This window comes from Sturnus vulgaris, chromosome 15 (assembly GCF_052056855.1).
Source record: "Sturnus vulgaris isolate bStuVul1 chromosome 15, bStuVul1.hap1, whole genome shotgun sequence".
Taxonomy (NCBI): Eukaryota; Metazoa; Chordata; class Aves; order Passeriformes; family Sturnidae; genus Sturnus; species Sturnus vulgaris.
In genome coordinates, this window is record NC_142257.1 from 2728006 (window position 1) to 2752804 (window position 24799).

The following is a 24799-nucleotide window of genomic DNA, read 5'->3' on the forward strand; positions in this document are numbered from 1 at the left end:
ATCTGTGAGCAGAGATTTGGGGACAAGGATTCCAACACAGCCTGGACTGGCTGAAGGCTCCGAGCAGGTTTCAGGTGCCACAAACTCATTGGAGCAGATTTTTAATGGCTCAAATAAAGGCTGTTCCATTTCCCCCCATCTCCTCCTCGGGCTGGAGGGGCCCAGCTGAGGGGGAGAAGTGGGTTTGGGGTTTTTTGCAGAGGAAAAAGCTGTGCCAGCAGCACAGGGGTCCCGTGGGGCTCCAGCTCAGCTCACCGAGGTGCTGCACTCACTTCACGTTTAAAGATGCAGCATTCCCTCCTTGCTCCATGGCATCCCTTGAGAAGGCATTTTTCTGGTGGTTTTGATCAATTGGCAGAATCTCTGAGACCTTCAGATGAGTAATTAAGATGTTAAAGGCTTTGGCTCATACAAATTGCATTAATCTGGGCACGCTGTCACCCCTCCCTGCAGCCCACCCCCACGATCTGCTCCCTTCTGTGCCATGCTTAAAAAAATACCAGTGAAGCTTTTTCTTGAACTAAAAACCAACTAAGACATGCCACTTTCACCTCCCCGAGCTAAATAAACAAAGAAGGGCAGAAAAATCTATTCCATGCCTTACTCAGCTCAGGGTTTATTGCTTTTCCCTGCTGCATCCAATCTGCACAGCACAGCCATGACTGCCTGTGAAAAAAAGGGATGCTTGGCTCTTCAGACCTTTTATTTCCAGTGAAATGTTGCCATTACATGATGGAGAAGCTGTTGATTTTTGTGTGGGCACATATTAATAACAGAATCTCAGAATGGTTTGGGTTGGGAGGGACCCCAAGGATCATCTCATTCCATCCCCTGCCATGTGCAGGGACATTTCCACCATCCCAAATTGCTCCAAGCCCTGTCCAACCTGGCCTTGGACACTTTCAGGGATAGGGCAGGGGATTGTGATGGGAAAATTCATCTATTTTGTATAAATATATTTATCTGTCCCATTATTAAACTGATTAAACTCCTTCCCTTTCTCCCTCACTTTAAAATGTGCACATCTTTGAAAAAAGGCTCAGTAATGCTCAGAGTCCTGGATTTCCTAACTCCATGTCCAACCCCAGCAGGACCAGCCCCTCAGGGAGATCCCTGAATAAACCCCACAGCTCCATGGGGGGAGAATCTGTGGATTTAGATCTGCCTCAGTTCTGATGATGAAATTGTACCCGGGGGAACCTTTTAAAATCAACGTGAGACAGCAAAATGTGGGAGAGTGGAGGAAGGGGGGATAAGAAGAGAAGGAATGGGACTGGAGAAGAACCAGGGTGGGTTTTAGAGCTTCACATCTCAGTGTTGGTCAGAGCAGCCTGGGCAGGGATTCCAGAGCAGGGCAGCCTGGATGTGAAATCTGGGAGCAGCCCCCATTCCCAGAGCTGCCCTTGAAGGAGAAGGATCAGGAAATCCATAGTCAGGAAGAAATCTAACAATTATTAAAGACAAAATGAAATAAATTCTGTCCCACCCAACCACCTGCCTTTATGTGTGGCCTCGAGGCTGAGAAGTTAAACTGGGCAGCCTGGATGGGTGCAGGGAATTGCAGGTGAGAGAAATGTTGGATTTGTCTTTACAAACAACCTGTGATCTGCTGGTGGATCAAACCAGCACTGAGAGATAAAAGAAACAATGGGATGGATTCCACTGATTGATGAATGGAAAAAGATATTTGCCTTTACAAACTGCAGGTTTGCTGATTAATGAAATTGGGTATTGAAAAATGAAAGAAGCAATGGGGAAAAACCATGAATTCTATAAGAATTAAAAATTAAAAGGGAGAGTTATACATTAGAGGGGAATCTCAGGTATCAGGTGTTTGGGAAGTCTGTGCCTCTCAAGTACCTCAGCCCATGGGGAAAGAGAGAGGGGAATTGGGATAAAAAGGAGGCTGCATCCTCCAAAAATTGGAGAGATCCCAGGGGAATGTCCCATGGCCTCTCCCTTTATTTGAATAAAGTGAAAGGACTCCTCTGTCTCCTTTTTGGACATAAACCCCTGGTGTTTGTGGATTAATTTTCCTGACATAGGTGTGATGGTGGGGCTCCCAGGAGCACAGCCCATGGAATTCCTCTGGAATTCCTCTGGAATTCCATCCAGCCCAGAGTCACCTCACAGGGACCAGGCACACATTTGGGTCTGCTGCTTTGGCATTTAATCCCAGCTTTGGGCCCGGCCCTGTCTCTGCTTTGGTTCTGCCTTTGGGATGAGGTTCTCTCATCCCTTAGCCTGGCACAATTCAGAAATCCTGAAATGGGGACAAAGAGGTGTCGATCTGTGAGGAGGCACTGGGAACGCTGATGATCCTACAAATATTGCTGGATGGCTCACCCTGGGGTCACAGACATTTAAATGATAATGTACTCATTTCTGGTGGGGTTTTTTCCCCTTTTCCTTCTTTTTTTTTCCCCTGAATGACGCTTGTTCTCTGCTGCTCAGAGCAGGGCAGGGAGGGTCCCACTGAAGTGACACGAAATTTAGCTTTGGTGCCTTTTAAAAATCAAAGAGTGCCAATAAAGCCTCGAAACGCACCAGGGCTTTGCCGAGGGTGATTTCACAGGAGGGAGGATCTCGCTGTCATCACTTGATCAGGGACTGCACAAAACAAACTCATGACTTTGGGGAGAGCATTCCCAGCCTGGAATTGGGGACAAGGATGGGAGGGAATGAGGCTGTAAGAGCCCAAACGAGGGATGGGAGACTCCAGACTGGCTCTTTAAAATGCTGTTTATTGTATCCAGAGGATACAGCAATTTATTTATTATTTAAAATGCTGTTCATTGTATCCAGAGGATACAGCAATTCACAGGTCATGGGTGACAAGAGCCCAGCTCACACCTGTCACCTCAGCTGTGGGTTTGTCTGAATTCTGGTTCCAATGCATTATTTACTTTTCATAATACATAACAACCAATCAATACCTTTACTATTACCTATAGCCTATCCTAACTACTAACATCACCATATTCATGTTAATGTTTTCCAGTCACAAAAAGTCAGTGTGTTACAGTTTAAGTTAGAAGTTGTTTCTCAGTTTTTTTTTGCAGTGGTAAATTCTGAAATCTTTTTTCTACTTGAAACATGGCATTTTTGTTTGCTTGTGGAATCTTTTTGCTTGGTAAAAACATCTTCTGTTTGAGGTGGATTTATGATTTATCCTTTGCTCTGAGCCATGAAAACCCCTCCCACCTCCCAATACCCTTTGCCTTCTTAGTTACCCAGTCAGACTGGCCCAGCAATTCTTTTCTTCTATATCAAACATTGCTTTCATTTCTATTCCTTCTTCATATTCTCCATTCAAAGATCTTTGTGTTACACAAAATCATGTGTGAGACCTTCCTGCCCAATCCTCATCCTTCCCAACATGTGGTGAGGCTGCTCTGCCATCCCTGATTACCTGGGATGTGGCTTTAGCTGAGGAATTACCTGCTGAAACAATAAACCCGGTTTTAGGGAAGCAGCCTGAGATCCCACGGGCATTCCTGCACCTCGGGGTTCAAGGGAGAGGTCGAGGCTGGTGATGCCAGAGGGATTTCTGCCCCCAGGGGCTGGAATAGCCTTTGGATTGCTGATCCCAGGGCTGGAGGAGCCTTTGGATTGCTGATCCCAGGGCTGGAATAGCCTTTGGATTGCTGATCCCAGGGCTGGAGGAGCCTTTGGATTGCTGATCCCAGGGCTGGAATAGCCTTTGGATTGCTGATCCCAGGGCTGGAGGAGCCTTTGGATTGCTGATCCCAGGGCTGGAATAGCCTTTGGATTGCTGATCCCAGGGGTGGAGGAGCCTTTGGATTGCTGATCCCAGGGATGGAGGAGCCTTTGGATTGCTGATCCCAGGGATGGAGGAGCCTTTGGATTGCTGATCCCAGGGATGGAGGAGCCTTTGGATTGCTGATCCCAGGGCTGGAATAGCCTTTGGATTGCTGATCCCAGGGATGGAGGAGCCTTTGGATTGCTGATCCCAGGGCTGGAGGAGCCTTTGGAATCCTGTGGGAGCAGGAGCAGGAGAGGGTGGCTGCCACAGCCCCTCCACACACGGCAGGACATCCACAGGCTGCCAGCAGGGGACAGAAAATGTCACTTTGAATTCTGTTTCTCTGCGCTGTTTGAAGACCACTCACTTCAGCTTCCACTGGAAAGAAGAACACTGGAATTGAGATTAAATGCTCCGTCTGTTTTGGTTTGTTTTCTTCTCCTTCCTTTTCTTTCCAGTTTGTTTTCCTCCCCTGCTGCTGCTGCTCGGTTCCACTTGCTCTGACAGAAATCACTTCTGCCTTCTCCTTGTTTTGTAAATCTGCTCTTCCTCCTTTCCACGGCTCAGGATTTTAAAACAGCCCAAGGAATAGAAGGCAAAGGGCCCCTTTCAGTCCCAATTCCTCCTGGCCACCGATTCCTTTGGACACAGGGGAATGAGAAAACACAAACTCAGTGTCTGTGTCTGATCCAAATCCTCCTTCCCTCTGCCCTGCAGGGACCTTGGGTGCCCTGATCTGGGTTTTCCTAAACCAGGCACAGCCAGCTGTCCTTCCCAGGGGTAACCTGCTGAAACCTCTCACCTGAGACTGGATTGTCTTCATTTTTTCTCAATTTTTTAATATTTGTGTGACACGGAATGACCCTTTCCATCCCCATTTAACCCCAAATGCATCCCTTTAGTTCTGAGGGCTGCTCACAGCAAGGAGCTGAAGGAGAGGGATCCCCTCCTTGATCTTCCATCCCAGGATCTCACCCACTTGGACTGGGAACGCCAGAAGAACAAGGTTTGGCTCCAGAATTGGGAAAAAAAAATAAAAATTCTCATTTAAGCCCCATAATTTCACACTGACTGCAAAGCCTGGCTGGCAGGAGGAGAGGGAGGTTTAGGGGAGCTTTTGTCCTGCTGTGAGACAGAGAGGGGTTAATGGCTCCTGGCAGGTAAGAGCACGCCCAGAGGCATTATTGGATTAATTATGGGTGTAATGAGCCTGTCCTGCACAAAGAGAGCCACTCCACGGCCTGAGCACAAGGAGGGTGTGCCTGTCTGATCCCCCTGCATTCGGGGGGTGCCAAAGGCATCCCAAAATAATCCCACCTCATCCCAAAGTGATCCTAGCTCATCCCGAGCTAATCCCAGCCCCTCTGCAGCCCCTAGGCTGGGTGGGGGACCCGGGGGATCAGGGCAGGGCAGGGCAGAGCTGTTGCCCAGGGGATTTTGGGGATGTTCCTGCACCCTCCAGCAGCGCTCTGGTCTGAGCCCAGCCCGGCAGCTCCTGAGGAGTTCCCTGCCTGTGTTTGAGGTGAAGCCCATCAAGAGTTTTATGGGAAACTGGGTCCAGTCCTTCCCCTCTGGGTCCCCGTGGGGCAGGAGTGCCCTGTTCTGCACATGCCATCATCATTTCAGAGGCTGCCACCATGGTTTGGGTGGGAAGGGACCTCAAAGCTCGTCCAGTGTCACCCACCACGGCCACCCAGGTGGCTCCAAGCCCCATCCAAGCTGGCCTTGGGCATTTCCAGGTGTCCAGGGGCAGCCACAGCTTCTCTGTGCCCCCTGAGAAGCCGAGATGATCCCTGAGCAGGGATGCCAGGGCATCCAATCCCATCTAACCCAACTCGGTGTCAGTCTGAAGTCATTCCCCTTTTCCTGTCCCTCCATCCCTGGGAAATAATTTATCCCCATCTTTCCTGTGGGCTCCCTTCAGCTCCTGGAAGGTCGCAGTTTTCAGCTCCTGAGCAGCCACAGTCAGTCCTGCTGCCGAGGGGACCTGGACCCTTTGGAAAGAGCAAGAGCATCCCTGAATCTCCTCCCCAGGGGCAGCCTCAGCTCCCTGAGGAGCTGCTCAGCCCCTGCCAGGTCCCTGAAACCTCCCCCCAGATTTCTTCCTGCCTGATTTTCAGCTCTAGAACCACCGTTTTTAAGTAATTCCAGGTGTTTCAAATGCTTTTCTTTGGCTCCTGCCTGATGCTGAGAATTCCTTGCTGCAGGCTTTAGTGGCAAGTTGCACGGAGGATTTTTATTTTTTTTTTTAGTTTTCTAAAACATTTTTCAAATTTGTTTCTGGTGCCACACACAATGTATGTGATGAAGCAGAGTGGCTGAAGGAAATTTTCAGTTTGCTGTAAGAGTCAGGATGATTTACTCCCAGCTTCCCTGCTAACAAATTCTGTGCTCACCCCAAATTACAATGAGATCGTTTTTTGTCTCGTTCTTGTATTCCTTTTCAAAATTGTCTCACTAAAGCTCCTTGTAGTTTTCTGTATCCTAGCAATGCTGAGGACCAAGTGAATTCATATTAACAGAGGAACAGGCCCTCTGGTTTTTAATAATTCACACCATTGATTTTTTTTTCCCCCCTGTCTCTATTCCTGCAGCCACCTGCAGCTTTTGCAAATTATAATGTAAACCCAAACTGGGCTGCACTCAGATCTATTTTCCTAATACAGTCCCATCATTTCTGCCCTTCAAGGTCCCTTTATGCCAGCTATAACTCTCTTTAATAGTTTTGTCCATTTTCTGCAATCTTCCTGCTCGAGAACTGAGAAAACCGAAAGGAAATGATTTAACTTAGAGTGGTTTAGAATAAAGAGCAATTATTCCTCCTCTTCATCAAAGTCCATCTATTCTCTGCTCCCAGCACCTGCATTTTGTGAAAACACCAACACAAGGTAGCAGAGCAAACACTTTAATCCCGTATTAATTGCAATAATGTTCAAGGTTAAACCTGTGGCATTCCGGAGGGAAGAGGCACTGAAAGCATCGCTGATGAGGCCTGAAATTACGAATTTCCTCTGACCTTGCTCTGTTTGCTGCAGCCACGGGGCTCTCAAACCGAGCTGTGAAAACTCCAGGTTCAGGGAGCTTTTTCTTGCTCCTCCTTGCCACACCAAACCAGGATGTGCAGCCCCAGCACTTGTGGGAAATTCTGCGGGAAATCCTCCCACTGATTTTTTTTTTTCTTCTCTTCTTTTTTGGAAGAACAGATCATTTTTTATTTTTTTTTTAAATTCTGAAAGCTCTCAGCTCTTGCACTGCGGGAGGAGGCGGTGGAAGGGGGTACAAAGTCGGGGGAGGAGCTGGGGATGGAGGATGTTTCTTTGACACTCTCCTTTTCACATCACCCTTCTTCCTTTTTTTCCAAGTGCCGGAAAGTTTAGCGCTTCCACCCACTCCCAGCAGGGGGTTAGGAAAAAGAGAGAGGATTTTGGTTTTTTTTTTTTTTTTTTTTTTTTTTTTTTTTTTTTTTTTGTGGTTGCCTTTTGTTCCAGCCTGTTCTGCCTTGCAGAGTCTGTGTGAGCCCTGATAAATATCAGGGATGAGATCGGGGATGCTTTAAAAAGCATTTGTGCTTCTCTCAAATGGGAAATATCCCCTTGAGTTTGCCATTTAACCCCACTGATGGGCAGGGATGGACAGGACACAGCCTGGGGTTGGACTGGGCTGGGACAATGTCACCTCCACCCTTCCTTGGACACTCCAGGGATGGGGATCCAAACCTCCCTGGGCAGTTCCAATCCCTGCCCACCCTTTCCATGGGGAAATTCCTGCTGGTCTCCACCCCGAGCCTTCCTTGGCACAATTTGAGGCTGTTCCCTCTCACCCTGGAGTTGTGCAGAGCCACAAGGTCCCTCCCGAGTCCCTTTTCTCCAGGCTGAGCTCCTTTCCCAGCCCTGTTCCCTGTCCTGGACTCTCTCCAGCTCCTCACATTTCCACTGTTTCTGACCAGGGCTGTCCCTTATGGAAAATCCCCCCATCCCAAACCTCCCTTTGCTCAGGAAAACCCCTCTGGCTTAGGAAGGAGCAGGTTGGTGTTTTACTGCCTCAGCTCAGCCAAGCACCAGAACTGCCCTAAAAGAGAGGAGAAGAGAAAGGGAGGGAATGCCAAAATGGGATACAAGATGGGAACCATCCTGCACCTTTCCAGGTGCTCATGGATCTCTCTGATGCCTCACTTGGATCATTTTCCTCACCCAGTGTCTCACCCTGCAAAGGGCTGAGTGAGCCCAGAGGATTTTACTCAACACCTCACAAAAAAAAAAAAAAAAAGGGGAAAAAAGGGGCCAGCAGATCCAATGTGATCCTGACAAGGAATTGCTGTGGGGAGCAGCCCTGGAGAGCTTTGCCTGCCACGAGATAATGAACAGATCACAGAACCACCCTGGCCATTAAAGACCCAGCAAAGCAAAAGGGCTGTCAATCCTGCCCAGGCTATTTCAGCTCTGATGCATTAAAATAAAAAGGGAGAGAACAGAAATAAATAGGCCCAAATTCTCTCACACAGCAGCTCCGAGCTATTGCTTTTTTCTACCATCTGAAATCTTATTAACCTGCAAGTTGTTGGGGGGGTTTTAATTATTTTTTCACTGCAGTTTTCTTTTTTTTTTTTTTTTCTTCTCGATTTCTTGGTTTGTGCTACAGCCAAACGACTCTGGGGTGAATGAATTCCAAGAAAGCTTTTGAAGTAGTTTGTAAATGCAGCAGAAAATAGTTGTAAACTTAATTGAAAAAGGCAAGAAGAAAGCACTGTCTGCTTTTTTAAAAAAGCATTGTTCCCAGGGAAGATCAAATGGACATTCAGCTCATTTGGCATGAAAGAATTAAAAAGAGGAGAACACAAAAATCTTGATTTTTGTTCTGCTGGCCCAGGTGAGTGCAGCACTGAGTGCTGGCCCCCAGCTCCTGTCCCCTCTCCTGCCACCTTCCCCTCTTCCCACCAGCTGGGCTGTAGGAAATGTGAAATAATCCAGAGAATTTGCTGTTTGCAGGTCAGTGCTGCACAAAACCAGCACTGAGGTCACCAGGACCCCGTGAGCAGCCGTTTAGAAGAAATTTTGCAGTGATGTTATCACAGAAATGTCAGGTTCCAGAAGCTTTAAAATGAATGTTTTAAAGGGGTTAAAGGTCATTTTCAAAGATCCCCAGCAGCTACAGACCCGAGCCATGAATCTAGACCCTGTTCCAGACCCAGATTTCAATTCCCCTCTGTTCTAATTTAACTTCTTTTTTTTTTTTTTTTTTTTTTTTTTTTTTTTTAAGGACTAATGGCTTTATTTTCCAGCTCAAGCACTTCCAGGAAAACCAGTCACAGAAAATGACACAAAACCTCAGGAGGAGATACACAGAACAGTCTTGTTTTGTCAGAGCAGCACTGAAAAAAAAACATTTTTTGTTGCTAAGAACTTGTTAGATTTGAAATAGGAGAAAATAAAGCAGGGGCAGGGAGGAGTAATTTTGGCTTTTCCCCATCACTAAGGCTGGGATCCTGTATCTAGAGAAAAATTTAAAATTCAGGGTAGGGGAGGGAGAATTTGTGAGGAGAGAAGGGAGCATTGGAGCTGCTCTGTTGGATTTTAGAAATTTGGAATTTTTGATTTTTTTGTGGTTTTAGGTATAGATTTTTTTGGAAAAGACAGTTTTGGATTTAAAATTTTGGAGAAGGTTCATAAATATGAATAATGAGTTGGAAATTATAAATGTGCACTGGGTTAGATGTGTGCATTTTTATTGGGTGATGGGTTTTAAATTTGAGGTTTTTCTAGTATAGTGGTGAATATGGGACAAGATAGAGAATTTGGGGTGGGTTTTTTTGTTTGGTTGGGTTTTTTGCTTTTATTTTTTGGTCATTTTTGTGGAACTTAGGTAGTAGTTTTTGGTTGGTCAGTTAAATGTTATTTTAAGGGTCATGGGAATTTATTATTGGGTTAAAAGGATAAATAATGTAGGTGTTAATCTTCTATTGGTTTATTTAATTTTAAAAGGCTTTGCTCAGCTGCAGTTATTTTTTCCTACTTCTAGCAAGGAGCTAGAGGTGCTGTTATAATTTTTGTAATTTCTGATAAGATATAATAAACATCTAAGTCTGAACACGAGAATAATTTTAATTGTGTTTCTATTAATTTTGGCTCTAAAAAAACCAAATAAAACTTAATAATAAGTAATAAAAAAACCCCAGCATACACCCCCTCTGCTCTGGGTTCAGTCTCACCCTGCACTCTCAGTGGAGGTGAGTGAGGAGCTCCTGGGATTCCCCCTGGAATTCCAGGGACATGGAGGGAAATGCTCTCTTTGTCTCTGGGAGCCAAATTTGGCCAATTTTCCCTGGATTGCTGTCACTGGTATCTCTACCCGAGCCAGAAAAAAAGAGTTTTTCTCTCCTATTGCTCACCCCAGCTGATGAATTGCTCTTTTTTGCCACAAAAATCCTTCCTCAAACTCTTCCTCCTCACTCCTCCTGATGTCCCTGAGAGGTTTCCTGGAGCCTGGGGGTGTGAGGGATGGCTCTGAGGACACGCAGATCCCAGGGAAAATGTTTTTCCTTCCCTGACATCTCAATTTTCCCACCGGAGGCTCAGCCAGCCTTGGCTGGGGACGTGTGTGGGTGTGAAATTCCACAGCAGAGGTGCCTTAGATCTGCTCAGAGCTGCACTTTGTCACCCCCCTGGGGACAAGCCAGGACTTTTTTCATGTTAGAACATCCTAAAGACTCGTGGCCATATTTTATAATTTTCATTTATTTTCCTGATGTCCATCAAATCAGTTTTTCCTGTTGTGAGTGGAGGGGCTGCCTTTGGTAACATCAGCATTTGATGCAACCGAACTTCCAAAAATGGGGCGTGGAAGAAGGGCCAGAGATCAGCTGTGTGATCTTAAAAAGAAAATCTAAAGTAGAAATTTTGGCTCTTTCCTTGTCCCTGCCTTTCCAGGGGTGCCATTCTGCACAGGATTTGTGTGCTGCAAGATGGAACAGGCAGTGCATTTTTAATCTGAGAAATAATCTGATGTCCCAGATTCCTCCTGCAGAATGAAAATGAGTTAGACTTTTAGGATCCTTTCTAAATCAACATCTTCAGCTTTTCTAAGCCTCCTGTCACTGAACTGCCTGGATGCCAAAATAAATAATAATCCTTTCTCCAGAGCGTCTTCATAAGACTTCAAACATTTACAGAAATAAAGAAAATAAACCTGGTTATTGTCTGAGTAATCATTTGTTTATTGATGAAGACAAGCCTGCTCATTTTTCTTGCTCTCTGGTGATTAGATGATGATAAAATGTGACATTTAGTGATAAATTTGATATGGTTGGTTATGTACAGTTTAAAAAAGGCACTATCCAATTATTCTTTCTGTGCTGGTGGAAGGCTTTGGCCACCTGTGCAGGAGATTGCCAAAGCCAGGAATCAAGCAGCAGCCTCTTCTCCAGGCACCTGTGACAAGGACAGAGGTCACATTTGTTCCCTGGCCCATGGATATCAGGTTTGGTGTCTCCCTTCTCATATTCCAGCAAAACCTGGAGGCCAAGCCAGAGCTGTAATGGAAACTCTGCACTGGCTGAGCAGAGGATGAACACAGGGACAGCCAGGACCAAGCTGGGAGGGCAGAGGAAGCCAATTCCCATTAATTAGGATATTAGCTGGGAGCTAATCCACCCAAAATATCACTTGGAAAGAGCTCAGTGATGGATCCCTGTTGGGAAGGATGAGGATTGGGCAGGAAGGTCTCACAGATGATTTTGTGTAACACAAAGATCTTGGAATGGAGAATCTGGAGAAGGAATAGAAATGAGAGCACGGTTTGATATAGAAGAAAAGAATTGCTGAGCCAGTCTGACTGGGTAACTCAGAAAACAAAGGACATGTGAGGTGGGAGGGGTTTTGTGACTCAGAGCAAAGAATAAATTCACCTCAAACAAAAGATGTTTTTACCAAGCCAAAAGATTTTCACAAGCAAACAAAAATGCCATGTTGCAAGTAGAAAAAAGATTTCAACATTTTCCACTGCAAGAAAACTGAAAAACAACTTTTAGCTTAAATGTAACACACTGACTTTTTGTGATTGGAAAATAGCAACATGAATATGGTGATGTTAGTAGTTAGGATAGGCTATAGGTAATAGTAAAGTATTGATTGGTTGTTATGTATTATGAAAAGTAAATAATGCATTGGAACCAGAATTCAGACAAACCCACAGCTGAGGTGACAGGTGTGAGCTGGGCTCTTGTCACCCATGACCTGTGAATTGCTGCATCCTCTGGATACAATAAACAGCATTTTAAATAATAAATAAATTGCTGTATCCTCTGGATACAATAAACAGCATTTTAAATAATAAATAAATTGCTGTATCCTCTGGATACAATAAACAGCATTTTAAATAATAAATAAATTGTTGTATCCTCTGGTTACAATAAACAGCATCTTAAAGAGCAATCTGAAGTCCTGCATCCCTCGTTTGGGCTCTTACAGATCCCAAAATAAAATCCCCCAGGTTTTCCCTTTCCTTGGGCAGAGCTGAAGTTTCTGCATTTTAACCCAAAGCAGGGACAAAGCTGCAGCCATGCAGAGCTTGCAGCGAGGATTTGCTGGGCAGAAACTGCACAAAAGCAACATCCCTGTGAGGAGTGAGATCATGGCACCACCTGCATCCCCACAGGCAGCAGCAAAGGAGCTGAAATTCCCTGGAATTCCCTGGAATTCCCTGTCCTGCCTTTGGGGACAGCCCCAGAGTCTGGCCTGGGAGGCACCACCAAAGATGTCCCCGATCTGCTCTCCCATCAAAGGTTATCAGTGCACCTTCACCCACATCCCACAGCTGCTATGGGCTCAGCTGTGCAAGGATCAGAACAAACCCCCAGGAAAGGAAGGGGAGCTCCCCTGGACGTGATTTTCTGTTCTACAACAGTATTGGCCCTCTGGAAAAGGAGACCCCCATGGACAGGTCACCCTCCAGCCCTGCAATCCATCCGGCCCTGCTCTTTCCTTTTGTCTATTGAGAAAAATCATCTGTACCAGCAGATTCTTCTGCCACGAGCAGGGATTGTAGAAGGCAGCAGGCTCTTGGCAGGAGCAATGAGGCCTCTGGGCCATCCAAGGGGTTAAACCGTGCAAACAAAGTGATTGGGATTGGTTTCAAGGAGGGAAGAAATCAGCAAGCCCTGAGGGTGCAGGGCACGGGACAGGCTCAGAAGATGGCATGTAATTAAATTCTTGGCTGAGAGGAACATTTCCCTTCGTCCTTCTCTGCTCCTTCCCCAGGGCAAAGACCCTGTGTGGGTTTGTCTGCCCTGCGTGGGGCTTCACTTTGGGGTCAGCTCCTCATCCTGGCTGTGTGCTGCTGTCCCAGCTGTGTTTGGATGCCCAGCAGGTCCAGGTTGGTGCTGGGATGGAGCCCTGGCTGTCCCCTGTCCCTGTGCCCTTGCCTGTGGCTGTATGGATCCTGCAGGGAGGGCAGGATGGGCTCTGCATCCCCCAGCCTGGCACTGGGAGCATCCCCACAGGGATCCCCTTCCACAGGGCACTGTCCCCACCCAGCCCTGCCCTGATCCAGCTCTGCTCCCCCTGCACATCCCCTCTGCCCCTTCCCCCTGCCCTGCGAGCACAGCGAGGAGCTGGAGCTGCTGCAGAGAGCCCAGAGCAGGCACCAGGGTGAGCAGAGGATGGAGCAGCTCTGGGATTGTTCACCTGCAGAGGAGAAGCTTTGGGGTGAGCTCAGTGTGGCCTCACAGTGCCTGAAGGAGCTGCAGGAAAGATGGAGAGAGAATCTGGACAAGGGATGGAGTGACAGGACAAGGGGAAAGGGTTCACATTAACAGAGGGAAGGGTTAGGTGGGATTTTGGGAAGGAATCCTTCCCTGTGAGGGTGGGCAGGCCCTGGCACAGGGTGCCCAGAGCAGCTGTGGCTGCCCCTGGATCCCTGGAAGATCCAAGGCCAGGTTGGACATTGGGGTTTGGAGCAGCCTGGGACAGTGGGAGGTGTCCCTGCCATGGCAGGGATGGAATGAGAAGATCTTTCAGGTCCCTTCCAACCCAAACCACTCTGCCTTTCTCTAATGATCCCCTCACAGGGTGTTTTCTCTCCTCCCTGGTTACAGCCCTGAGCATCCCCTGTGTGCCCCCCAGCACCCCCAGAGCTGCCCTGGCAATGTGCTGGAGCAGAAGGGCTGGGCTGGCACCAAGGGGCTGGAACCCAGGGCTGCTTTCATTCCCTGATTTCATTCCCTGCTTTCATTCCTGATTTCACTCCCTGATTTCAATCCCTGATTTCATTCCTTGATTTCACTCCCTGCTTTCATTCCTTGATTTCACTCCCTGATTTCACTCCCTGATTTCATTCCCTGATTTCATTCCCTGCTTTCATTTCCTGATTTCATTCCCTGATTTAATTTCCTGCTTTCATTCCCTGCTTTCATTTCCTGATTTCATTCCCTCCTTTCATTCCCTGATTTCATTCCCTGATTTATTCCTTGATTTCATTCCCTACTTTCACTCCCTGCTTTCATTCCCTGATTTCATTCCCTGCTTTAATTCCCTGATTTATTCCTTGATTTCATTCCCTACTTTCATTCCCTGCTTTCATTTCCTGATTTCCTTCCCTACTTTCACTCTCTGCTTTCATTCCCCACTTTCATTCCCTGATTTCATTCCCTGATTTCATTCCCAGATTTATTCCATCCTGCAGGGGCACAGCACGAAGGAGGCAGGGACAGGACAGCTCTGCTGTGCCAGTCCTGCCCCAGAAAGCAGCTACTCCCCCTAACAAAGGCAATAATAACAAAAACAATCATGAGCACTCTGGGTGTGCATCAGGAAAACGTGGAATGGGCTGTGGAGTACAAATAATTTCTCCTAACCCACTGGAATATTAATTAATGTTTAAGACAGGGATAGATTGTCTTTGATTCCCAGTGGTTTTTGGCCTGTGTTGCTCTTATTTTCCTTCAGTTATGTCTGAATTCTCCTTTTCCCCCTCCCAATTTAATACCTAACATTTTATTTCTCCTTGCAGCTCTGCATTCCTTCTGTGTGTCATCCTTGATTTGTTTTTTTCCTTTTTCTTTTATTATTTTGGACTCCTCAGTGCTGTTTTCTTTCCTCCCACTTTCTTGTTCCCCCTCAGTCAGAAAACCCAGCAAAGCATTTAAGATTTGATGAAGTGTTTCCCTCAAGACCAACAGATTCAAATCCTCATTTCCTGAAGGACACTCACAGTATAAAGGAACCTGGATTCCCTTCCTTTGGGAATCTTGCTTTTCCCCCTCACTTTCTCTGTAGTTTTAAGGCAGCTGGGGTATAAATAATCAAAATTTCCAAAGGTGAGGATGAGTAGTGGAGCCTCAACAGCCCAGCACGGCTGATTCAGAGCTTCAAATACCCCAAAAAATGGACAACAACTTCCCTGAACACCACCACAACCCTTTCCAGGAATGTTTCTTTGTCTGCCATGGAATGGGAAATAGCAGATAAACAGCATTGTTCTGCATTTCCAGGCCATTCTCCCAAGAACTGCACACCAGGCTGCTGGGAACAAAGATTTATTCCACCAGTTTGCTAATTAGATGATGAATGGGCAATGAGAAACATATCAGCAAGGAAAAAAATAAAAAAGACACCAGTGTGCAGTGATATGTTCCTGAATTTACTCTAAATATTCTTCAGCTTTTCAGAGCAGCACATCTTTGATTTTCAATGTTTTTTTTTTCCCAGCTGTAAGGCCCAGTGTGCCCTCAAAGCCCCCTGGGGCTGCACAGATATCAGATCTGCCATTCCATGGGCTCCCACCTCCTTTCTATCAAGGCTTTTGCATTCAGAACATTCCAATGAAAAATTTGCTTTTGCTGCTGGCCCCTGGCAGCACATGGAAGTGGAAGAGCAAGAGGGAATGTTTGTTTTTTTTTGTTTGTTTTTTTTTTGTTTGTTTTGGTTTTTGTTTGTTTGTTTGTTTGTTTTGTTTTGTTTGTTTTGGGGTTTTTTTGTTGGTTTTTTTTTTTTTTTGGTGGATTTTTGGTTGGTTGGTTGGTTGGTTTTTGTTTGTTTGGATCCTGTTTTGGGGGATGGATTTATGGGAGGTTTTGTTTTGTTTGTCTTTTGTTTTGTTTTGAGGGTTTTTTGGGGGTTTTTTTGTTTGTTTTGATCCTGTTTTTGGGGATGGATTTATGGGAGGTTTGGTTTTGGTTTGGTTTGGTTGTTTTTTGTTTTGTTTTGAGGGGTTTTTTTGTTTGTTTTTTGTTTTGTTTTGAGGGGTTTTCTGGTTTTTTTTTTGTTTGATTTGATCCTGGTTTTGGGGATGGATTTATGGGAGGTTTTGTTTTGGTTTGGTTGTTTTTTGTTTTGTTTTGAGGGGTTTTTTGTTTGTTTTTTGTTTTGTTTTGAGGGGTTTTCTGTTTTTTTTTTGTTTGATTTGATCCTGTTTTTGGGGATGGATTTATGGGAGGTTTTGTTTTGGTTTGGTTGTTTTTTGTTTTGTTTTGAGGGGGTTTTTTTGTTTGTTTTTTGTTTGTTTTGATCCTGTTTTTGAGGATGGATTTATTGGAGGTTTAGGGAGGAGTGAGGATGGGAAAACACCAATAACTCCATGGATTGGAGTATCCAGGAGATGCTCCGTGGAAATGAGAACTCCAAACCCAGCGAGACCTGGAGGAGCAGGAAAATATCCTCATGCCAAAAATCACGGTGAGCACAGAGGGGGTCAGTGGTGAGACAGGGACAGGAGTGCTCTCCATCATGATCCCATTTCCAACCCTCCCCGTGGCTGCAGCAGCAGGGCAGGGATTCCCAGGGAAGCAGATTCCCAGGAACTGCCAATTCCCAGCCAGACCCGTGTGAGGATGGCTGTGACTTCACACTGACACTGGTGCTGTCACTTCTGACACCTCGGGAAAACAACAGGAAAAACAGGGAGAGGCAACAAAGCAAAGCTTTGAAACAACCAAGTTCCAGCTCAGCATTGCTCCAAGTTCCTGATTTATTTGGTACTGGTAGCGTTCCACAGCATTGCTGTGAGATTGGAAATAGAGAATTTTTAAAAATTAAAGTTTAAAACTAAAAAAATGAGATTTTTAAGAGGGCAGGAAGATGCGTGCAGCAGCTGTGTTCATGTGAGGGTTAATTCCTCCTCAGGAAGAATTTCTAAATGGGAAAGGTTGGAAGGGGCTGCCCAGGGAAGTTTGGAGCTTCCATCCCTGGAGGTGGCTGGGGACAAGGTGGGGATGGGGCACAGCTGGGACTGCAGGGGCTGGGAGCTCCTTCCCAACCTCACCAATCCTGGAATTCTGTGCTTCGAGCAGTGGGACGTGGGACTGGTGATCTGTGGGGTTGGATATCAGTGGGACTGGTGAGCAGTGGGGTTGGTTATCAGTGGGATTGGTGATCAATGGGATGTGGGGTTGGTGAGCAGTGGGATGGGATATCAGTGGGGTTGGTGATCTGTGGGATGTGGGGTTGGTTATCAGTGGGGTTGGATATCAATGGGGTTGGTTATCAGTGGGATTGGATATCAGTGGGATTGGATATCAGTGGGATGTGGGATTGGATATCAGTGGGATTGGATATCAGTGGGATGTGGGATGGGATATCAGTGGGATTGGTGAGTAGTGGGATGTGGGATAGGATATCAGTGGGATTGGTGATCAGTGGGACGTGGGATGGGATATCAGTGGGATTGGTGAGCAGTGGGATTGGTTATCAGTGGGATTTATGATCAGTGGGATTGGATATCAGTGGGGTTGGTGATCAGTGGGATGTGGGATTGGATATCAGTGGGGTTGGTTATCAGTGGGATGTGGGATTGGATATCAGTGGGGTTGGTGATCAGTGGGGTTGGATATCAGTGGGGTTGGTGATCTGTGGGATGTGGGGTTGGTGATCAGTGGGGTTGGTGATCAGTGGGGTTGGTGAGCAGTGGGAGAGGTCAGGGGGCTGCTGGGCCGAGGCTCCTCTTTGCCAGGTGTCAATAAAACACCTGCCAGGACTGCTGGGAGCTGTGCTCTGCTGAGCTTTGGTGGCTCCCTGGGGAATAAAAACCTCTCCTGATGTTTGCATCCCATCCCATCGTGTGTTTAACCTGGAATTACAGAGGCAGCAACACCAGCACTCCATGCCTTGGAGCCTCTTACAAGTGCAAACAGAAAAAGAGAGATTTTGCAAAGACCTCAGAGGGAAAAAGAGGGAAAAAAAAAAGAAGAAAAAGGACCTGTGAGTCCTTGAGGAAATGGAATATAAAATAGCAGGAGTGAGCTCCTGGCACATGACAAAACCCGGGGTCAGTGTGATCCCAGCTGTGTTTGCTGCAGCCTCACAGCCCCACTGTGGCACTGCCAGGGCAGCGATTCCTGGCCCAGGAAATGCCAGGGCAGCGATTCAGGGCACTCAGGAAGGATTTTCCCACTCAGAGAGGAGAGGGAGCCTGGCAGGAGCCAGGGAAAGGGAGACAGAGATCCCTGAAAACAGCCCCAGAGAGGGAAAAGCAATTTCAGTGTGTGAAAGTGCTAATAGAGAACCAGTTAGCAATTAATGACCCTTCCCAGAGATCTTTGAGGATATCTGCTACCCACAGTTCTCAGAATTTATTCCATTTCTTTCATTATTCCCATTCATTCTGAATTCAGTGCCAACCTTGGCTCCATAAAGACTTCCAGTGCTTTGACTCCTCAGATTTCCTGCCTCGGAAATGAGAAAAATTCCTTTTCCACGTATTTTATTTTTATATTTTAATTTTATTTCCAGTTTTTATTTAGTAGAGGCCAGAAATAAAAAAGAAGAGGGAGGAATTGGGACACTTCCCTTGCTCTTGTGGCTTTAAGGTTCTTTGGAAAATCAGTTATCAAGAGGCCTTTTTTGGGGTAGATTCAATTGATATTACAACGTTCAATTAAGCTCATTGAAAGAAGATTAAGAGACAATTTAATCACAGTTTGTGAGTACCTACACAGGGAGAACATTTGATACAAGAGGATCCTTTAACAGGCAAAGGCATTGAGTTACCATTGAATTTAGCAAAATTAAATTAGAAATAAAATTTGTAATTTTTTTTTTTTTTTTTTTTTTTAGCCAGGGCAATTTACCAAGTGCTGAAGATAGTGAGGAAATCCTGGCTTTAAATCAGGATGAGGTGAGCTGATGTGCTCTGTTCCCAGACACCTGGGTAGGTCAAGGAATCTCCAAATGGTTTGGGTTGGGAGGGACCCCAAAAATCACCTCAGGGACAGGGACACCTTTCCACTGTCCCATCTGGGAGCTGGATCCAGGCTCAGGGCACTCTGAAGTGCCTGGCAGGGAGGTTTGATGTGTATCACACACAACTGGAATTGTTCTGTCAGAAAAATGACACCTTCTAGCCCTGCCAGTTCAGGGATTACCCTGACCAGAAACATCGACTGCAAGAAAATTAAAAAGAAACTGCAAGGTTCTTTCAGCCAAGGTCTGAAATCCTGAGCAGATTCCCATCCTGAGCTGTAAAAACAGGAGATTCCTTTTCTAAGCAGTACAAACCACTGGGAGCCATAAATCTCCCAGAAGGGAATTTATTTCCCCCCAATTTACATGTTATCTGCAGTCCACTGTCTCCCCACTCCCACTTCTGGCACTGAGGTGTGGCAGTGATGTAAACATCAATATTTTAATGTCAGAGATGAATACAAAACGAAATTGAATTCCAGTAAGGATAAAGGAAATACAGCAATGGCTCTCCTATTGAATCCTCTGCAGATTCCAGATAATGGATTATTCAGAGACCTTCAGCTCATAAAAAGGTGCCCTTTATTCCTGGAATTTGATGCAGTTCTCCCTTAAACTGTGATTATTTTCTGATTCTGTTACCAAGTAGATTTTTGACACAGTGGTACAATTTCCTTATCTCTCTCTCTTAAAAGTTGCTGCGCTGGGCTGTGCAAATGAAAACAGCAGCGTTTTCCATGTGGATCTTCTCCCATCTGTGTGATGTTTATTAAAAAGAATAAATCTGAGGGATACTTCCCAGCACAGCAGGATGGGAAATGCAGCTGCTCCCTGCAGGTGCCTCCAGCTGATAAATAAACCCCAGCTCCTGGCCACACACAGCAAGGGATTTTAACACACAGGAAAATCATCTGGAACTCCAACTATGAGCTGGAAACAGAGCAGAGAGGAGGAATATCTGTGATGGGTGCAAACTGATCCCAGTTCAGACAGGAACCAGCACTTGGCTTCTCCAGCCCCTCCCTGAGCTCTCATCCCCCCAAAATCCAGCCTGCACAAAAAACTCCTCGTGCCCGGGGTTTGGTGGGGATGGGAACCATCAGCTCAGGGGCTTTGGGGTTCTTGGGTGCTGTGTTCAACACGAGGTTTGGTTCTTCCTTGGGAATCTCATGGAAATGTGGTGGAATTCAGAAATGCAAGCCAGGAATCCCCTGCTGGCTGCTGAAATCTCTGCTGCTCTCTGGAAGGGAGAATTTGTCTCTCACAGATCTAGAAGTTGCCTAATCACCCAATGCCCTCACATTTATGAGGAGGTTTTGTTTCTAGGGCATTTTTTTAGATATAAAATAAGGCTCCAGATCGATTTCTCACTTGGCAGCACAGAAGAATCATCCAAAGGCTTTTAATTTTTTATTTTTTTCATGGAGTTCTAAAAGCCTCTGGTGCCTACAGTGCAGCCCATTATTCTTGGAGGATAATCCTGCATTAAAAGGGGAGTGACTCAATATTTTCACAGGCTTTTCCCCTCCCTTGGCTTTTATGATCTTTGTCCACTGATATTCAGAGTGGCTTTGGACAAACTGGACTTTGAGAGCTCCAATTTCATTTGGGAAATGCTCACTAATTTGACAGGGTATTAGATGGCTTAATTAATATTGCAGACCTTTGATAGGCTCAGATCTCCAGAAGAAGTGGCTGTAAAGGAGATAAAACCATCAACTCTTCCTTCCTAATGAATTCCCAACCCTGATCAATGGGATTGGGCTGCCTTGTTGCCTCCAAGGCTGAAATCCTCTGGGATCCTGATGACCTGTTAGTGCTCCTTGGAGGAAAAAAAATCACAGTTAGGGCAAGTTTAGCATGGAAGAAACTCCTGTTTAATAACAGAGCTCACCAGAAGCTGCTCACTTTGCAGGAGAACTGCAGCACGAGATAATTGACCTTAACACAGCTCCCTGCCTTTGCCTTTGATTTGGGCTCACAGCTGAATTTGTGGGCAATTACAGAGGGAGCATGAAGACATAATTGAAGGTTAGGAAGAGGTGGACACAAAAGGAATAGCTCTGGAATTAAAGTGCACTGATTCACTCTGGCTGTGGGGACACAAACAAGCTCTCAGCTCTGCAGGGTTCAAAGGAGAACTTTGAGGTTACCTGAGCAGGTAACCCCAGCTCTCAGACATCCCAGGGCAGCACAGACACGACATTCACATCTCACTAAATGCATGAGAGAAGCATTTGGGGATGCAAAATGATCTTTGCATTAGAAATGGCATTTTGAAACAGAGAAAAACTGATTTATGTGCTTTGAAGCATTAAGTAGCCAAGAACTCCAACCAGGTTCAGCATGGCTCACAGATTTTTTGATGCACAGGAAAAAGCCCCAGTGGTGGCACATCCATGGACAGCCCTCTGGAGAAGGAGGATGCACCATTCAGGGTTAAAATTAATGAAGTGAGATTTAGGTCAGGGATATATTTGATTTCATGTTAACAAGTCCTCTTCAAGGTAGTGCTAGAATGACCTTAGATAGGTCACCTCTCCCCTTCTTAATTTGAATTCTCTACCCATAAAGTGGTAATAATTCTATTTATACACCTCCAAGGAGTGCCACAAACCTCGTTTAGTGATGTGCATTTGGAGATCTTCATGAAGAACTTGTTATTTAGGAATTGCTGTAAGAAATCTTGCCCCAAAAATGTTGGATTTTAAGGTTTTGTGATGCAGCATGACCTGATAAAACCCAGCCCTGAAAGAACCCAGGGTGCAATAGAGAAATGTAAGGATAAATTGAGAATTCCCGAGCCCAGAGCTGCCTGGAATGTGCAGCTCTGCATTCAGGAGGGATGGATGTGTTCCTGCTCTGGGATGTGAGAATGCACAGAGAGCAATGCACCACCCAAAGGAGGAAAATCCACTGCAAAAGGAGCAATCCTGTGTCAAAAGTGAATTATGGAAATAGCCCTGAACAGCCACAGCAGTTCCACAGGAACATTTGGGTAACAACCAACAGCACAGTGCACTGGCAATAACAATGCCCAGAATTATCTCCACCAATATATATATTTTTTTAAAGAAAGTCGTTTCAGTTCTCCCTTTGATTCTGTAAATGGGAGTTGAATTGATGATAAATACAACCAGAGCAAGGAAAAGATTTTGCATTACATTCCATTATCGTGCCTGGAAGTGGTGTGGGGATATTCCTTACAACTGAACTGCAGATGATCCTGTGCCCAGTGAACCGTGGCTTGTACAGAGAAACCAGGAGGCTGGGGAGGCACAAAAACCTCTCAGGTCACTGAGTGATTACAGCAAGGTTGTAGGGATCTGTGTAATTTAATATTTCACGGGAATGCAATTTCCCTGCTGGCATCTCCGAGCACTTGGCAAACATCGAGGCTGGGAGGGACACAAAGTGATGGGAAATGGAATTCCAGAGGCACAGAGGGGCTGAGGGGCTCTGTGAGCAGGCAGAACCTGGGATCAGAGAGGGCAAACATGATAGAGAGAGGATGGAGATGATAGAGAGAGGATGGAGATGATAGAGAGACGATGGAGATGATATCAGAGAGGATGGACATGATCTGAGAGAGGGCAAATCTCACCAGGCCTCAGTGAGAGGTACCTCAGGATTTTAGCTTTTATATTTTTCATACATTTGTAATCCTGTAATTCTTTAGTGTATAACTCTAAACTCCATGTACAGTGTGAGCTGCTGCTTTCCCATTTTGGTCAGACGCAACAATTCCTCTCCAGGCTGGCAATCAAGGACACCTCACTGCCTCAGGCCCTGAGAAATGTAAAAAAGTGAGTGGGGGAAATCAAACTTGGGGTAAATGACTTCATTACCTGAAGCTGTAATTGGAAGATTAACCCCCAGTATGCAAATGGACCAAACTTATAAAAGTGTGAAAACCTGTGACCTGTGGTCCATTTTGGGTGTAACCCCTGGGGGGCTTCATCTGCCCAAAATGTACCTGAAGGCCCTTCAATAAATAGAACTGCTTTTTATTCCCTTAATTTTGTCTGGCCTCTGTTTTTAGGTAGCTCCAAAAGGCATCACTGTGTGCAGCTGGACAAAAGGAGAGGCTGAGTCAGGAGCTGTGTGACCTCCCTCAGCAGCCTCAGCATGACACAGGCTGCTTTAGGCATGGGGGATTGTTATTATTATTTTATTTTTTCTTTTTTTTTTTTTCTTTTTTTTCTGGATGCAGCTGGGAGGTGGGTAAAGGGCAGCAGGGACTGCCCAGGCTTCCCTGAGCCTTCTCTGGGAGGTGTGAGTGGTGGATCAGCCCTTCCATCACCTCACCCTCTCAGTAAAGTGCAGGAACACTTCTCCGTGTATGGGGAACTCGGTGCCTCTGGCAAATCCCATATTCCTGCTTCTCCTGCCAGCTCCATCACAGAAATCCCTGCGAGTCCAGCACCTTTCCCACTGGCATTTAGAACCTGAGACTCCCCACACACCCCTGCTCATCTTCCTCCCTCTCCTGAGGCTCTCATAAGCCCACGAGTGTTTTTTTAAACCCCAAATCCTAATCAGGCAGCAAAACAAGCCAGGACTGAGCTCGTGTCTAGGCAGGGCAGCCTCACTATCAGCATCCAGCCAAATTCCAGCTGTTATTTGCCTCCTCCAAGGGCTCTGCTCCTCCACCTGCACGTTTGGATGGGATGAGGATCCCTCAGTGCAGAGCAGAGCCGGTGGCTGCTGTTCTCTCAGCAATTCCATTTTGCCCGATGTTATGGGGAGCAGCCTGCCTTGAGAAGTGAGTCAGGGCATTACTTTACTTTTACCAGTCTGCTTTAAACAAATATTAGAGAGCAGTGCTCCCCTGGGCACCGTTACAGCAAACAGCAATTTTCAAGCAAGCTCCAGAGTAGATTGCTACCGAGATGCTTCTGTACTTGTAGGATGTCTATTATGCACTTATGGCACTGGTGAGAGGGGTGATGGTGGGGAAAATTTCCCTGGCCTTACACAGGAATAACAGTGCGCCAAGCTAATAAACTCTGCATTTCCTCAGAGTGTGCAGGCACCGTGTGTGCCCCACACAAACTCGTTTTTCATTTCCTTTTGGAGTGCAGAGATGATACAGATCCCCCTGCACAGAGGAGGGGCACAATGACAGGACACGGGATGTTTGCTGTCCCTTCCTGTGACACACCTGAGCCCTCTGTCCCCATGGGGACAGCCAGAGGAGGGGACAGCAGCAGCTTCCCCCTGCTCCAAGCATTTCTCAGCCCTTCTTCCCCCCAGATTTCCTTATTTCCCTTTCACTCCCCCCTGCCTTTTCAGCTTCTCTGCCCAGCTCGGGTTCCTGGCATGGAAATGGTGATGATTTCCATCCAAGCCATGTCCTTCCACACCCTTTTCCCATCTCACATCCCCAGAACATTTTCCTCCACTGGGTCCTGCTGGGGTGGCAGGGTCTGTCTGTCCTGTCCTGCTGGGACAGACTCCCTGGAGCAGCTCCAAGAGGAGCAATTCTCCCTCAAAACTCGAGGCAGGCAAGGAAATACCGTGATTCTAGATCTGTTCCTCCCTCCAGAAATGAGTAACTGTTTATTAGACTTCCAAAGCTGTAGCTGAACTCTCCTGCATCAAGGGTCTCCCCAGCAGAGCTCAAAGGAAAATGGGTTTAAAAATTACCCTGTAATGAGACCCTCTCACAAGTTAAAGGTGCTTGTTCATAACCTGTGGTTACTGCACTGCAAAGAGAGAGAAAGGACAGCAACACACACGGGGCTCTTTGGGGAAAAAAGGCCAAATTTATTGTACAGACAGCCCGGATTTAAAGTGTGTCAGTGCAGCCAGGACAGGACAGGAGCTCATTGGACAATTGGGAAAAACATCCTTGGGACAGCAC